Source organism: Lygodium microphyllum, chromosome 29 (genome assembly GCF_053477565.2).
Source record: "Lygodium microphyllum isolate KBCC chromosome 29, Lygodium_microphyllum_v1.1.10, whole genome shotgun sequence".
NCBI classification, from domain to species: domain Eukaryota; kingdom Viridiplantae; phylum Streptophyta; class Polypodiopsida; order Schizaeales; family Lygodiaceae; genus Lygodium; species Lygodium microphyllum.
In genome coordinates this window covers 57,932,875-57,949,202 of record NC_141163.1, presented here as the reverse complement: position 1 = coordinate 57,949,202, position 16,328 = coordinate 57,932,875, and the positions used below count along the sequence as shown (strand labels likewise).

The window sequence follows — 16,328 nt, the reverse complement described above, 5'->3', positions numbered from 1 at the left end:
TACTAGCATGTGAAGCTTCAGGAGATGAAAAAGTCATAAACAAAGGATCCACAACCTCCTTTGACTTGACATTCTCAAGATCATTCAATGCATGATCATGAGACAAATCTTTATCATAACAATCAACCATTATCCCATCCACTAATTTCTGCCTTTTAAATGCAGTAACCTTGTCCATACTCGGAGATTCCCAAAGAGACGGATGCAGTGTTGGACATACAACCTGCAAATGAGCATATAAACCAGCCAACATAGGTCCAAGTCTACTTTTTTGCTGCTGCTTACGAATTGTTGGCACATGAACTTCCTGCATCAATTTGTCATATAAAGTTCCTGACCAATTTGGAATCCCAACATTTTTTGCATACCATAAAATACCAAAGGTGTCCTTTGTTATTACATCAGCCTTTATGAACAATAAAAACCACTTCATGAACCATTTGATGAAAAACCTCCTCTTTGCATCTGCATGCCTTAACACATACTGATTTCTAAAACTTGTAGGAAGCCCAAACTCTTGTTGCATAGCTTCATCTGTGCACCGCCAATGCTTTGGCCGATCATTAAGCGCAAGAGAGAAAACATGTGCTAGTAGAGCAGGAGTAAGCTCCAATCTTCCGCCAACTTTGCCACTTTCTCTAATCATAAGTAACTGTTGTTGAGCATGTGTATTGTTTCCCCAAGCCTCCCATGGTAGCTCCGCGTAATCAAGCAACCCAATTTGCCTTAACTAGCCCCTGGTATTGGGTTCTTTGGTATCCATGAGTATAGAGCAATCAAGCATAGGAGTAGGCAACTCACCGTCATCTTCACTCGACATAATAGAAGGCGTTTTTGGCATGGAGTTCTTGACTTTCGATGGCGTTGTGTGAGGTGGACTATCATTAGAGTCATCATCCTGCTCTTGGACTGCTCTCGGCTACTGTCGTGCCCTTTTAACAGGGAGTTTCAAATTCTTCTTTTGCCTTGTCTTCACAATGGCTGCATCAGCGACGACCTGCTGCGGATTAGGAATGAAAAGAGATGAAGAAAACGATGAAGATTGATGGTGTGAAGTCGGAGAGAGACGCTGCTGAATTGGCGCAGGCGATAGCCATAGAGTACCTTATCATAATCCGGTTGAATTAACCTTCTTAATCTAAATCCATTCACTGTAGGCTTAATAATTTCACCCTGTAAAGTAGTCAACACAAAAGTGCCTTGACCAACATCTTTCAAAACTTCATAGGGACCGGTGTACCTTAACTTTAACTTCCCTGGATGCTTCCCAAGCCGCGAATTATACACCATAACCAAATCCCCTTCTTTGATTATCTTCTTTTTAATATGCTTATTAACCCATGCCTGTCTTCTTAACTGCACCACCCCTTGAAGGTAGTGAGCTATAATCCGATCTTCCTCTATAGCTGGAACAACTTCAGGAGCCTATCATGAAGTGATTCTTTCGGACACAACCTATAAGCAACCGCTATCCTCAAACTAGGCACCAAGAATTCCATGGGGACAACTGCCTCAAGTCCATAAACCAACTTAAAAGGTGTCAAGCCTGTTGACACCTTATATGCTATACGAAAGGACAATAATACCGAATCTAACTTTGTATCCCAATCCTTACGGTTATCAGCCACAATTTTCTTAAGAATTCGGAGTAAAATCTTATTTGAGCTTTCAGCTTGTCCATTTGCCTGAGGATGATAAGGTGTAGACTTCTTATGAAGGATCATATGCTTAGTAGTAAGCTCTTTGATTACTTCATTCAGAAATTGCTTACCCTGATCACTTACCAACTCTATGGGGCATCCAAAACGGGTCATGATATTAGAGTACAAAAACTTAGCTACACTTGCCGCTTTATTATCCCGTAATGCTTTGGCTTCAACCCACTTAGTACAATAATCGGTACAGACCAGAATATACTGATTCTTACTCTGACGAGCAACTGGCTTGATGGGGCCCACAAAATCAATACCCCACTTTTGAAATGGTTCCAAAGGTAAAACTAGATGATCTTGCATTCGATCTCAAGATTAAGGTTGACCATCCTTCATACAAGTAATGCATTCTTTAGCATATTGATGAGCATCTTTGAGTACAGTTGGCCACCACAATCCCGCTTGAAGAACCTTTCTAGTTGTAATCTGACCAGAGAAATGCCCTCCAGTTATTCCTGCATGTGCTTCATGGAGAACTGCAGGCTGCTCTTGAACAGTTACACACCTTCTTAGCACAGTATCAATGCCTCTCCTATAAAGAACTCCCAAAATAACTTGATAACTCCTGCTTTGTAATGCCAATCTTCTACGGTGGTCTTTAGACAAATCTGGTGTATGTATTATTTTGTAATCAAACTCTTGCAATAATAACATCCACCTTGCCAATCTTCCTGTAAGTTGCGGCTTGTTAATAAGATACAATAAAGCCTGATGATCCACATGAAAAATAACTTGGTTCCCCAACAAGTAATGTCTAAATTTTTGCAATGCAAAGATCATCCCCAAAGCTTCCCGTTCAGTAACAGTATAATTCTTCTCAGCTGTTGTAAGCCGTCTGCTTGCATAATAGACAGGTTTGAACCAACCAACAACCCTTTCCTACATCAAGAATGCACCTACTGCAATATCAGATCCATCCACAAATACATGAAACGGAATATCCCATTGTAGTGGTTGCAAAATTGGTGCTACAACCAGCATCTTTTTCAATATAGCAAAAGCTTTATCCTGGTCATGCCTCCACATAAACTGAACCCCTTTCTTGGTTAACAATGTTAGTGGAGCACAAATATGAGCTAGATACCTCAATACCTGCTATGCCGTTTGACCTGCCCCACAAAGCGCATCACTTCTTGAACTGTTGTAGGTACTACAACCTTCTGAACTGCTTGAATCTTCCTTGAATCAATAGCCATACCCTCTTCTGAAATGATATGCCCCAATAGAACTCCTCTTTTAGCAGCAAAAACAGATTTGAAAGGGTTAAGGGACATGCCAAATTGACGGCATCTTTCAAAACAAAGTCTAAGATGCTGCAAATGATCCACTTTCTTACCAAATACACAAAAATCATCTATGAAGACCCTCATAAAAGATGTAAGATAAGGATCAAAGGTTTTAGGAGCTGCACCATGAAATTCTGGAGGTCCATTCTTCAAACCAAAATTCATGACAGTACTCACAAAGACACCCCATTCGGTTATGAAAGCTGTCTTATCCATATCTTCCGGATGCATACGAATCTGATTATAGCCAGAGAAACCATCCAAAAAACTATAAATCTCATGGCCCGCCACATCATCCAATAAAGAATCCGTGAATGGAAGAGGGAATGGGTCAGTAATAGTTGCCGCATTCAACTTTCTATAGTCTACACAAACCCGTATTTTGCCATTCTTTTTAGGCACCACCACAATTGGTGACAACCAAGTCACTTCATTAACAGGGCGGATAAAACCCACTCGAAGAAGTTTGTCAATCTCTTCCTTTACCTGTTTAGCATAATTAGGATTCATACGATACCATTTCTACATAACCGGCTCTGCATCTGCCTTTAAATTAATTCTATGCTAACACACCTTTGGATCAAAGCCCTTCATATCCGTATATTCCCAAGCAAAAATATCCTGAAAATCCTTACACAACTTAATTAATTGCTGTTTGAAATCTTCCTCAACGAAAATACTCACCTTTATCGCCTTAGAGACTATTTCAGCTTCCAAATATACTTCTTGGACATCATCCTCAAAGACTCTAGCTGACTTATGCATGGTATGCTCATATTTCAGCTCTGCATCTATAATAGCTTGCTGACTTGCTTTGTCTAAATTCTCCTCTACATCCAAAGAAGGCTTCTTTTGGTCTTTAAGTGTTCCCAAATCAGTGTTTTTACTTCCCTCAGAAGTAACATTACTTTCCACCACCAAATTACTATTCTGCTGCATGAAATCACTACTCTACTCCATGAGGTCACTATCCTGCTTCATGGGGCAAACAGTTTGCTGCATTAAATTACTTGCTGATGCATGGGGTAACTGTTTTGTTCTAAAGATAAAACCACTTCTGATGATAATACCTCTGGAAATACCCTATACTGAGCCAAAATTTTATGAACATCCACTTCAAAAACTGGCACAACTGTGGGGTTAGCTTGCATAAAAAGTTTCTCTTCATCATCCTCAATCTCAGGTGCAAATCTACCATTTTAACCTGAAATGGTGCTGCCACAAGTCCTTGCAACTTATGTGCCAAATACATCTCTTCAGGCAAAATATTAACTCCAGAACCTCCATCTAGAAGAACATCATCAAACTTGCTACCCAAATAGTCAACTTGAATAGTCGAAACTTTATAGTCTACCACCTCCATCTGTGTGGGAATCACCACTTGACAATCTGAAGTCTGCTCTCGATCCATAGCATAATGCTTAAACACTTCATCCTGATTTGACATAATCTTAGCTAAAAGCTTTTCTTTAAACCCTGGAATTTGTTCCAAAGTCAACTATAATGAAGATTTGGCTAGTGCAACAAACAACTCATGAGAACCATGCAATGCCTCATAAGGCTTCAAACTTTGTGATTGTTTACTGAACTGCATTCCTGACATAAGCATATCCTTCTGATTTTCCTCATGAAGCAGCTGACTGTCTTGAACTTCATAAGGCAATTCTGCAACTTTAAGCTATTTTGAAGTCTGTTTTTTCTGCAACTTCATAACTTCATTGGAAGCCACTTCCCTACCCTTTTCTTGATCTTCCCAATTAATCTTTTGCTTAGCTTTTGCTCTGGTAATGGCCAAAACTACTGTCTCATCCGGACAATCTTCCACAACTATGCAATTTGAACAGTCACAACTCACCTGCGGCTCCAAACCATGCTTAGTAACATTTAACACACCCTTACATAGCACTTCTTTCTGTATAGCTTCACAAACTTGCTGGTTCTTTTAATGACTTACTGTCTCACTTTCCATGATTTATGTAGGTAACTCTACTAGGACTACTGCTGTGGGTGCCGATGGTTGCTGTCCACGGGGTAGTCCTACCGGTTGCATTTCTTGTTGCTCCCTGGTCTGCATTTCCCTTTCAGCCCTATGGCGTACCCATAACTCACAGTTAGGTCCAGACATGTGTCCCTGCCTGCCACAGTAATAGCAAGGTCCTCGCTGCCTCTGTTGAACATTATTCCACTGCCTTGGCTGGTCAGTACCCCATTGCTTAGGTGGCTGACCCTTCCTACCAAAGCCTCTAAATCCTCTTTGCTATGCCAATTCAGGTGCAATTTGGTTAACTGGTGCCACCGGAGATGCTGTTTGCTGCCTTGCATTCTGTACAATTGGATTATACCAGCATTCTCTAGCCTCATGACCCACTTTCTAACAAATGGTACATGACTTTACACTTCTAGAAGTTGACAATACTCCCATCTCCAACAATTGCTTCCAACCTTTTTTCCAAGGCCATTTTTTCCTCTTTCTCTTTCCCCTTCTTGCTATCCCTAGAAGAGGTTTTATCTTTCTTGGATTTCTTTTTGTATCTCTTCTGTCTACTCTTACTTCAATCATCATCTGAGTCACCGACTCAAAGCCTAATGAAGTATCTTCCTCCTCACTACTATCCTCTGAATCAGAACCATCAGAGTCAGAGTCTGAAGAGTCATGTTTACTCTTCTTCTTGGATCTACTCTTACCAAGTCTCTTTTCCACCCGCTGGGCTGCTTCAACCAGCCGATCTATACTATTATTGTTTCCAATTTCTACATTAGCAATTGCCGCTGCAATTGCTTTGTCCAAACCCTTAACAAAATAAGAGTATTGTAACTCCATAGAAGGTCTATCTTCCTGATTCAACCTGTTTAATAGATTTTTAAATTTCTGTGCATAATCCTGCACTAACATTGTCTTCTGCTTGATCTACTTCAACCTTTTCAACACATCAATACCTATCTTATGCTTTCTAAACCTACTTAAGAAAGCGGTTTTAAGGTCACCATATGTGGTAAAGTATCCAGCATCATAAGTACTATACCAATCCATAGCCTTACCCTTGAAAGTTGCCACAAATTGCTGTAATTTAACTTGATCCCCAAACATATTGTTGAAGCCACTGGCCACCCACCTTGTCTCAAACTGAGCGACATGACAATCCGGGTCTTCTTTCTTCTTCCCTGAGAATTTAGATGCCCTAACCTTAGGGTTGAGTGGTGGATTAAGATTCATAATTCGAAACTTCTTCTTCTTCAATGAGGATAGGGGATCAAAAGTTAAAGACTTCCTAGCAGTACCCACTAGTCTCCTCAACAGGACTGCACTTCCTAACACCAAATGCTGTAATCGCTGTGCTGCACGATCCAGAGGAGTTGAAAGATCTTGTAAGTTAAGTACTCCTTTTGCTTCATCAGGAGAACTTAAGGGAGATTCAGTAGATGACGCAGGGGAATGATAGACAGTAGCGGTACCAGCAGAGGTACCAACATCCTGGAACTCCTCTCCAAAAGATGGAAACTCCCCCTCATCTAGGGTGTCAATTCCTCCTGCTTCCCGGCTGTCATTCTGCAATAACTCCCTCTGTTGTCCTGCCAATAATTCCCATAATTCTCTGGATTTGCTTCGGGTTAGAATAACATTTGATCTGTATGGGTAATTCGCTGACATATATGCAGAAATGCAAAGTTAAACCTGTAATCTGCATCATGCTGCTTGAAGCAATATACCACTGCCCCAAGAAGCAACTAGATTTTCAGATATATATCATCAAAGAAAAGTATTTTGACTATGGTTCAGCATCCATAAATAAAAAACCACATAAAGAGAGTTGAATTGTCTTGATTTTGGTTCTGCTTCTTCATGCAGAAAACTTTTGCTTCACGCAGAAAACTGTTGCTTCATGCAGCAACTTCGAACATCTGGGCTTAACCTTCATCATTCTGAAGAATGTTTTGACACAGAGGTTCCAAGAAGGCAATGGCAGGATCACCAAAGTGTTGCTGCCCTTTCTATGCAGAATACATAAAAGAACTGAGAAATACTTCATGAAGCAAATACATAATCTCACACCCAAAAATCATAGGAACTCAGAACTAACCATATGAAAGCATAGATACACTACATTCAGCACTACTAATCAGAAAGTAGAGAATGAATCACACAAGACATGCTACAAACGAGATCAAGACTCCAGCCATGATGGTGCCAACTGCTAGATCCTCTTCATAATTAGGTAGAAACATCATACATCACGCGTGATCATCATAAGTGATTAGATAGACAAGAAGAACACACAAAATGCCTCATCAGGTCACGTTTTTGCAACTGCCCCAAAACTGCACTTCATGAGGCAGTAAACTTCATAAGACATATAAAGGCTGCTTCACATAAGAAATAATAATAACTAAGGTAATACACCATTCTAAGGGTAAATGTAGTGTCAAGCCAACTGCTAACAGTAAGTTTGTCCACTCTTCCAAAAATTTTCACAATATATGTCGATGAAATACCACAAAATTGTGATCACTAGGAGGACAAAAAGTTGCCCTTGGGGGATTATTAAACTTTCCTACTATATGCTAACACATTTTGCTCATCTCAAACCAAGGGGCTACAACAACATCTAAATGCATTGTTTGTATTTTGCAAGGATAGAGACCTTATTGTGGACCTTGGGGAAACAAAGGTTATAAAGATTTAACTCCTCTATCACGTGGTTTAGATCATTAATGCCTTGGTCTACATATGGTGGGAAGATGGCATAGCACATCAAAAGATATGTCTATTGAAATAACAAAAAATAACTAATTGACCCAGTGCTACATTGCATCAGGAGTAACGAAGAGTCACTATGCACATTTATAGTTCCAAGAGCCTTGGTTGACTATTTCATACATTGGTGACACTAATTGGATTAAAAACCAGTGCATATGCACGTGCCTAATGTACAATCAATTAGATGGAATTATCACTATCTAATTTGAGAGGGATTTAACTTCCTTGACTAGTGCTCACATCATTCTCTTGGATTTGCATCATTATAGAAAGCGCCCCTTTCTTAGGTTAATCATTTTTCATAAAATGCAACAATTCATGTAAGTTGAATGTTTTTGTATAAGTCAATTGATGAGATGGTTTTACTTTATGTGACTAGTGCTCATTCTCTTCAATTTGCATCATCATAGAAAGCACCCCTTTATTAGTGTGATCATTTCTTGTAAATGCATCCCTTCATGTAAGTTAAATGTTATTGTTTAAGTCAATTAATAAGATACTTTTCGTTTATGTGACTTGTAGATACACATGGGATGTACCTATACATAATCTTCTACATAGTGGTGGTTCAAGCTAAGATGCCATTTTTAACATTAGCGAGTGCTATACAAGGTGTTTCTTTATGGGGGCTTGAATGCATGTGATAGTGATAAGTTTTTAATAGTGACTACCATGGGACCTCTTGTAGCCTAGAGGGGGTAGATAGATTAGAAATGTAGGCTTGCATACTCTTATATGTTTCTTTGGTGTCATAGCTATCCTCGATACTACCAAGCACAGTTTAGGTAGGCATGTGTATCCACCACAGAGAGTCATGTTCAATGGAGCCATAGAGATCCATAGCATGCACTCACATCCCACCAAGTTGCTCTCTGCTAGAGGCATCAATAGAGGATATCACAACTATTGACACACAATCAAGGAATCTAACCCTCATCTTTTAGATGTTGCATTAGATCTCAATTTAAAAAAAAGTAAGATTTCAATCTTTCTTGGCTAGATGTCACTTTAGTCTTGATCTTTCTTTTTTCTACTCAAAACATGTAATAGTTTCTATAGTTTCAAATGCATGCATCTTTTGACTTAGGTTGATCTAGCCTCTTGTAGACACTGATATATATATATATATATATATATATATATATATATATATATATATATATATCTCCCCCCTCCAACGCCCCCAAACTTTTCTCAAACCTATCACATTTCCAACATAAGAAAATTGCCTAGCCAAGTGACTACAAATAGAAGAGCAGGTTAATGGGAAATTACTTGGGGTGTTTATAGAGGTCAAATATGGGAGAGTCCCTATGAGGGCTTTAGGCCCTCTTTAGGCAAGTTGTAGATTATGCCATATCATGAGTAGGTTGGGCGTTATAAAAATTGTTCCATCTAATGTGTGGAATAGCCTAATCACCTAAGGACATTTAGTAGGCAAAGCTCAATATTTCTAACAAATAACGATTTAAGAAAATCATCAATGCGTATAAGCCATGGTTGTGGTGATCATTGGACAAAGAAGGCTCTGTAAAGTTGAAGAGTGGGATTGAGAAACAACTTGAAGTAGAAGAAATGCAAAATAACTCCAAAGAGACTAGCCATTAGTCTCCAACCATGTATGGTCTCTTTGAGCAACCACACTTCACTAAATAAGTGGAGCAATGCCTCAAGGCACTAGACACAATGGATGCAAAACTAATTAATCATCTCTTAAGAACCAATACTAGATTCCTATAAGGAGATGAAAAGAAAATAAGCAGAATATTAAACACTCCATGTGACAAGTGTTGGATATTTATAATGAGGGCATGACACTAGTGCCCACTTCTAGTATCCTACTTCTCTAACTGATTGAACTTGGAAGCGTCTTCATGTCTCTAAATAAGCTCCTTCATGAAGGAGGTCATATTGTTCGCTTCACCATATCAAGAAGTCTTGGTATTTGCTACTACAAACTTTTAAATCCTCCAGTACTTTATAGCCTACAAATGTATGTGCCTCGAGATAGTTGTGATATAAAAGGCAAGTGAGTTCACTATGAATGCTTGTGCAAAGAATTCCAAAAGCACTTTATGAGTGCAAGATCAAATTTTTGTAACTTGAAACATATTTCATTGAAAAGATCCTCACTTATTGTAACATTCAAGAGATAAAACGCAAATGTTTTCAAAGCATGTAATAGACAATACCCTAATGTGGTAAAGCAACCACTTAAATTACAGTAATTTCCAAAGACAAAAAAATTTGCAATGCACATTTTGGTCATCTGAAAATTGTTAATGTGTATCATTAATTAGAAGTTGAGCACAAGGGCAACCTAAAAGAGGTGGTATAAACCTTATATTTGGTGATGATAGTTGCATGCAATTGTTGAAGACTCAATTTGGCTCCTTAAGCAATTCAAAAACAAGGGGCTAATTGAGGAATAATGATGTTGGTCACCATCGTAATGTTTATGAAAAGTGGAGGTTTAATGTCAAGCAAATTGTTGAACTCAGAGAAGGACCTTGAAATGTTTGGAGAGAAGATTTTCCAATTCCAAAAATTGGGTCATCATACTTCTAATGAGACTAGAGACATGTGAAAATCTAAGAGAAAACTTGTAAACTATCAATGTTGAAGGTTTTTATATTGACTTCGAAAAAAAGTTTTCCATGAACATGGAAAATGCTAGTAAACTTTGCCAAGGCCCAAAAGGAAATGCTAGTAATGGACAAGGGTATGCTTGCGACGTGTGAAGGACAAAGATAATCGAGCGAGCTAGGCGAACTAGAAATTTTGAGAGAGTTGGTGGATTGTCACTATTTGTTGTATGAGTATATCCTAGGGTCAATAAATGAAAGAGGATATTTGGTCTTTTATGTTGGTTTATACATTATGAATAAGTAGTAAATTGGTAATGGTTGATTTCATTTATTTGTAAAAGAGAGGGAACGAACGATGGGCCATGGCTAGACGAGAGGGCGGATGATAGATACCTAATAAAACATTACCTGTGACAACTTTTTGCTTAAATTTTCTGTCGTTGGTTTTAGTCGAATATTTTGCTTCTGTGCCTGAAGTTCGCCATAGCCCGCTCCTCTTCCAATCGTCGAGGAGCTAGAATGGTGGTTACATGCAGCAGAACATATCAGGCCCGTTGTCGCGTCTTGCACACAAAATTGTGAAGCACCTTGCAGACAACCTCTGAAGGTAAGATCCCACCACAAAGCTTCTCACGAGTACGACCAAACACTGCTTTTTGCGCCTCCTGTGCTTCAAAGCTGCGAACGACTGTCCGTTCTTTTCTCGCCGAAACAAGCAGGCTTCTAACAACAGTAGAACAGGAAGCTCACCTGCAAAATTGGCGAAATACAGTAGTTTTAGGGTAATCTTTCCGGGGAACGCAGGTTTTTTTGATCAATACATTCACAAGATTGTGTTTTTGTGCGCTGATTAATGCAGGGCGATATGCGTACAGTGTCTCAATATTACCTTTTTTTGCACTTGAAGCGCAATCAACATTAGCACATCCAAAAAAGCTTGCAAATTTCGGAACGCATGGCCCAGGCTGTCTTGTGTTTGTGATGCCAATCCCCTGCTTCAAATGGTCTTTCAAATACCAGGTACTTCTCTTTTTGCCTCCTTTTGCTCATTACATGCATTTGTAGCCGTGTCTGCCATGACTTGCGTGTGGTCACAAATTTTGAGTTTGTTAAACGAGCGACTTTGATGCTCTAACGTAACAATCAACGTGCTGTCTTAAGGTCATGTTCAGTAGGCACTGAAACTCATTGTCAGCCGTTGCAACTTGCGCTTTTGTACGCATGCAATGGGTCTTCCAAATGGCAGACTCTGAGAAGAAAGTCATGCACAAGATCTACTATGAATGGACATCTGGAGCTTGCTGAGGACTTCAGCTGCTCTACTCCTTTCCTTCTCTGGATGACTCAGCTGCTGTGCCCATGCCTTGCTCCAAATCTTTTAAATTGCTTTCCACACTTTCGTCATCTGGCTATTGGTGTCCACATCTGCGCCTGACCTCTTTTAGTTCCGCCTGGACTGCAGCTGCATAGGTGCTGCAACCTTTGCATCCAAATGTTGACCACGTGCAAAATCTTTCTAATGTGTGGTGGCACACTTAGCCAGGATGGAGGGTAGTTTCACATGCTAGTTAGAAGGCGCTCCCACAACTTCATCAGGAACACAGTGAATATTTACGGCTGTTTTGGTGTACGTGCCTGTAAGACTCCCTCTCATATACTTGGGTCTCAAGATATACATTGGAAAGTTTTTGTCTTTCTAGGATATACTAATTCTTTATAACTAGCTTGTAATTGACACAGAGACATGGAAAGTTAATATTTTCTTGACAAAGAGAATGGGTGAATGACAAATTGCTATGGTGAATATCTTGGTACTTTAGGAGCAAGATTGGATTCCCAATGCCTTGGATTTATTATTATTATTATTAATTTTAAATTTTCCCTCTTCCTAGTATGTGGGACATTATCAACTTCTTAAAATTCAGAAGTTACCCATCTTTTTGGTTAGTTGTGATGGTGCACATTTGGATACATGAGATGTATCCATCGCTTGAGGTAGTAGCTCACTCGATTTGTAGTTGTCTTTGTGTGCTCTACTTGAGAGATAGCCCACATAGGTAGCTTTTGGTTCTTTGATCTTGGCTAGATTTTCAAATCACAATTTTGTAAATTTAAACTATAGGGAGAGTGTGCCACAAGTGGCAAGATTGTTCTAGCAAATTGTCACGTGACATAACAAGTTTGAGAAATTTCTCCTTTAGGTACCATGAGCTAATGCAATATTTAGGAACTTGAGAAACAAGTTGTTTCTCTTGTCCAAGGTCTCCCCATCATATGCTTGAGGTCTATTGAGTCAGTTCTTGCGTTCTCCCATAGCTTTCTAAGTATGCATCTTTGTGTAAGCAAGGGGTGAATATTCTTTATTCTCTTTTCATCTAAGACATAAGTATTTGTAGAAAACTACATTGGCATGTTGTTTGTGTTTGAAAGATTGATGAAACCGATCCTCATTTTCAAAATCGTAAAGCATTTGAAATTGTGAGTATTCTTAAAAGTAATATTATTAAAAATTTGCAGCATAGTTTTTCATTTTTGTAGACAGACATGTAGCACCCCTAACAACATCAGATTCAATGCAATTGGCTCACTTGGCAATAACTTTTCTTCCTCTTTGAGTCTTCTTTGCTTTTCATAGGGCTACTACTCCACTTGAGTTGGTGCATAACAACTTGTGTGGACCAATGGGGATAGTCTCCGTTTGAAATACCAAATATCTAACGCTTATTTGTTGATGGTTTTAGTAGGCATGTGTGGCTATATTTTTCGGAGTACAAAGTGAGGCATACTCCAATTTTTGTGATTGAAAGGTGTTTGCTAAAACACAAACTTCTTTTAAGGTTCCTGGTGTAAGAGTAGATCATGGTGGAGAGTTTTGCTTGAAGGCTTTTGGTAGGTCTTGCAAAGAGCACAGGTTTTGGATAAAGTATTCTCATTTGAACACACCATTTGAGAGTGGTGTGGTGGAATGCACCAATAGGACCGTACTTGAGTGGCCCGTTGGATATTGGAGCATTGTAGTTTTCCTCATTCCCTTTGAGGTGAGGCGGTTGCTACAACAATATATGTCTATATCCACAACAAGTCTTCGACTTCAGCATTATAGGACATGATTCCATATGAGAATTTCTTTGGGAAGAAGCCTTCTATGCCTCATTTTTGCATCTTTGGGTGCGATGCCTATGTGCATGCAAACAAGAAGAAATGGGGCAAGCTCAACCCGATGTCAAGTTTATCTTTGTTGATTATAGTACGACCACGAAGGGCTTTAGGTTGCTCTATGACTCTGAAGAAAAGAAAGATTGAGGTGAGCAGGGATGGGGTATTTGATGAGGTTGTGGCTTTCAATGATCCAATTGATGGTGCTTCTACTATAGGAGGTTCTTCATCAGCGAGAGTGACCGCCTTGTTGAGCAAAAAATACATTACAAACTCATTAGCCATTTAAATCAACCCCAAAACATGTTAATTACCAAAAGTTTTGTTAAGTAGCGTGTAGTCCTAGAGAGTGTTTGTGTCCCATAAGCAAAACCCTAATTTGGGAGGATTCTTCTCTATCTATAAATAGATAGGTTGCTTACCATGTTGCCCATCCTTGTTTACAGGTTTCCACCTTCAGTATCTCCTTGAGTGGTTGTGTAGCCTTTGCAAACAACTGCTATGTCATCATTAGTCCTTGGTGCTTGTCCATTGTTGCCATTCACTGTTCCTAGCTATTGGCGATTGCTCCTACAACCCTAGACAATTCTGTTTTTAGGTTTTGCAAGCTGCCCTGTTGTTCAACCATCTCGTGCATCAATCAATTGGTGATTCCATTAGTGTAGGTCCATTTGCCATCTAACAAACCTTTCTCACTTGTTGCCTTGCCGCCTACAGTCTTAGTGTCTAGACTCAAGGCTCTGATCGGTGACACACTTGTGTTTATTAGTTTCTGCCTTCAGATTAATGCATTTTTGTGACCAGCTTGCTGCCCTTTGATATTCAACTCTCTCTTATCTTTGCTTGGTGGTTATAATACTTGGGATCCATCTCTAGTGGGCGTTACACTTTGACTACTCCCTTAGCCCACTCCCATGAGAGCCACAAGTTGCCGAATAGCTTTGCCCTTGAGCATTTTGTACATTCTTTCATTCATTTATGACATTGATTTATTCACTTCAAAGTTCTCTTTCTCCTCTGTTTGTGTTTGTGTTTTTGTGTTTTGCATTTTGTCTAAGTTAGTGTTTTAGTCTTATTTGTACATTTGGTGTTTTCTTTGTGCAAACCCTAGCTTTTCTTCACTCTTAATATGGTATTAGAGTTGGTGCTCTTCTAAAGAGTATCCTGATTCCTGTGGCTATCATAGAGAGCTTGGTTTTGTGTGAGATATATGAATGACATGTTAACTTCAATGGAGGCCTTGAGGAGGCATTATGGTCTTGATTTGGAGGATAATGCTTTGTTTACTAACTTTTCTTTTATGGATGATTCACAATGGCCTAGCTCTTTTTCGTCTCATATTCCTTGATAAGGTACATCTCAGCTGGAGTACTCTGCTTACGAGATTGATCACCTTCTAATTGAGGAAAAACTATCCACTTGAGATATAGGTGAGAGTTCAAACTCTTTGCAATTAAGCCTGGTGGTAGGTTTGTGCAATCCATTTTTGTGTGAGTTTGATTTTGTCTATACTACTTCTTCAATGATATAGGAACCGACTATAAGTCACTATGGAGATCCAAATTGGTACCAGTATGGATTTGAAGAAAACTCTATGTTGTGTGTTTTTAATGCTTAGCTTTGGCTTTATTAAGTTGTGCACGAGAGGTATACATGTGAAATTCATGTCAGTTAAGTGACAGTGAGACCTTAGTAACCTTGGTGATGAGTGGGGAATTTTGGCAATAGTTGTAATAAGTTACGTTTGACAAGTACTGGGTGGTATTCAATGTCAAAACTTAGTCTAGAACATTTAATTAGCCATTAATGTTAGTAGCAACACTAGGGAATTGGCATTAATCAATTAATTAATGCCAGTTTTGAGTTAAGAGTGCTTAGGATAACTTGGGTGATAAATTGGTTTGAAAATGGTGTGTCAACTCTTGCAGTAGAAATGATAGTCCTCTCTCTCTCTCTCTCTCTCTCTCTCTCTCTGTCACAACTTGCACAATGTTGGAATGACCCTCTTCCTCTCTCTCTGTGTCTCAAAAACTTTTTTCTCACATTCATAGGCAAGTTTTGCTAGGTGGCTGCCCTCCAAAACAAATTTTAGCATTATCCGGCTTTATGAAATTAATTTTACATACCTAGAAGAGGCTACGGTAGTAGGTGACAACAGTTTGAGGGTTTTGTTTCAGCCAAGCAACATTATATTTGGGGTGTTCCATTAGTGGAGACGGCTTGCATGGCTATCTAGATAAGGCAATAGTTGATTTCTTCTATTTTCTTGTGATGGAAGTCTGAATTTTCTCTCTCCCTATCACTCTCTCTCATCCTATAGCCTATTCTTATCCTTTCTCTGCGATTTCTAGCCATTGGAGGTAGAGGTTTTGACTAATCTATGTTGTAAACCCTAATTTACTTTAAAAATTAGGCTTTGACAGCCACCTTGGAAAACATGCTAAAAAATTGAAGGCATAGAGACTTGAATTTCAGTCACTAAAGTTGGGGCTATTTAAGGAGATTCAAGTGGCCATTTAGTCAACAAACATTTGTCACCCAAGGAGCACAATTGAAGGTAAATCCCCGAACAAATGGAGGTGCAAATCGGTTTGAAGACTTGCTGGTCATTTATGACAGCAAGAGGCAATTGGAGAGTGATGGAGATTCAAGGAATTTCATTGTATTCCGTCCAAATTGCAATTCAAGATAAAGAAATACCACAAGAGGTGCCAGTTTTGGGGCCAATAGGCTGTCCATCGTCCAAGATTAAGCAGCAACATTTGCATTTTCAGTCTATGTGAATTTTATGCTTGTTGTAATTGTTAATTTATGAGGTCATTACCACCCT

The 16,328-nt window shown here is 39.2% G+C and overlaps 1 protein-coding gene across 3 annotated transcripts in view; it reads left to right on the top strand.

Moving 5' to 3' along the window:
- Positions 1 to 10,742: 10,742 nt before the first annotated feature.
- LOC148010674 (GATA transcription factor 28-like) overlaps positions 10,743 to 16,328 on the top strand; it is a 71,913-nt gene continuing 66,327 nt past the window's right edge. Inside the window, exons 1-2 of one of the 3 annotated variants that reach the window (XM_087671320.1) lie at positions 10,743 to 10,949; positions 11,202 to 11,362. The gene's annotated coding sequence lies outside the window, so the exon portion shown is untranslated. The remainder of the gene's footprint in view (positions 10,950 to 11,201; positions 11,363 to 16,328) is intronic. The other 2 variants (XM_087671319.1, XM_087671318.1) reach the window with 2 other exon arrangements.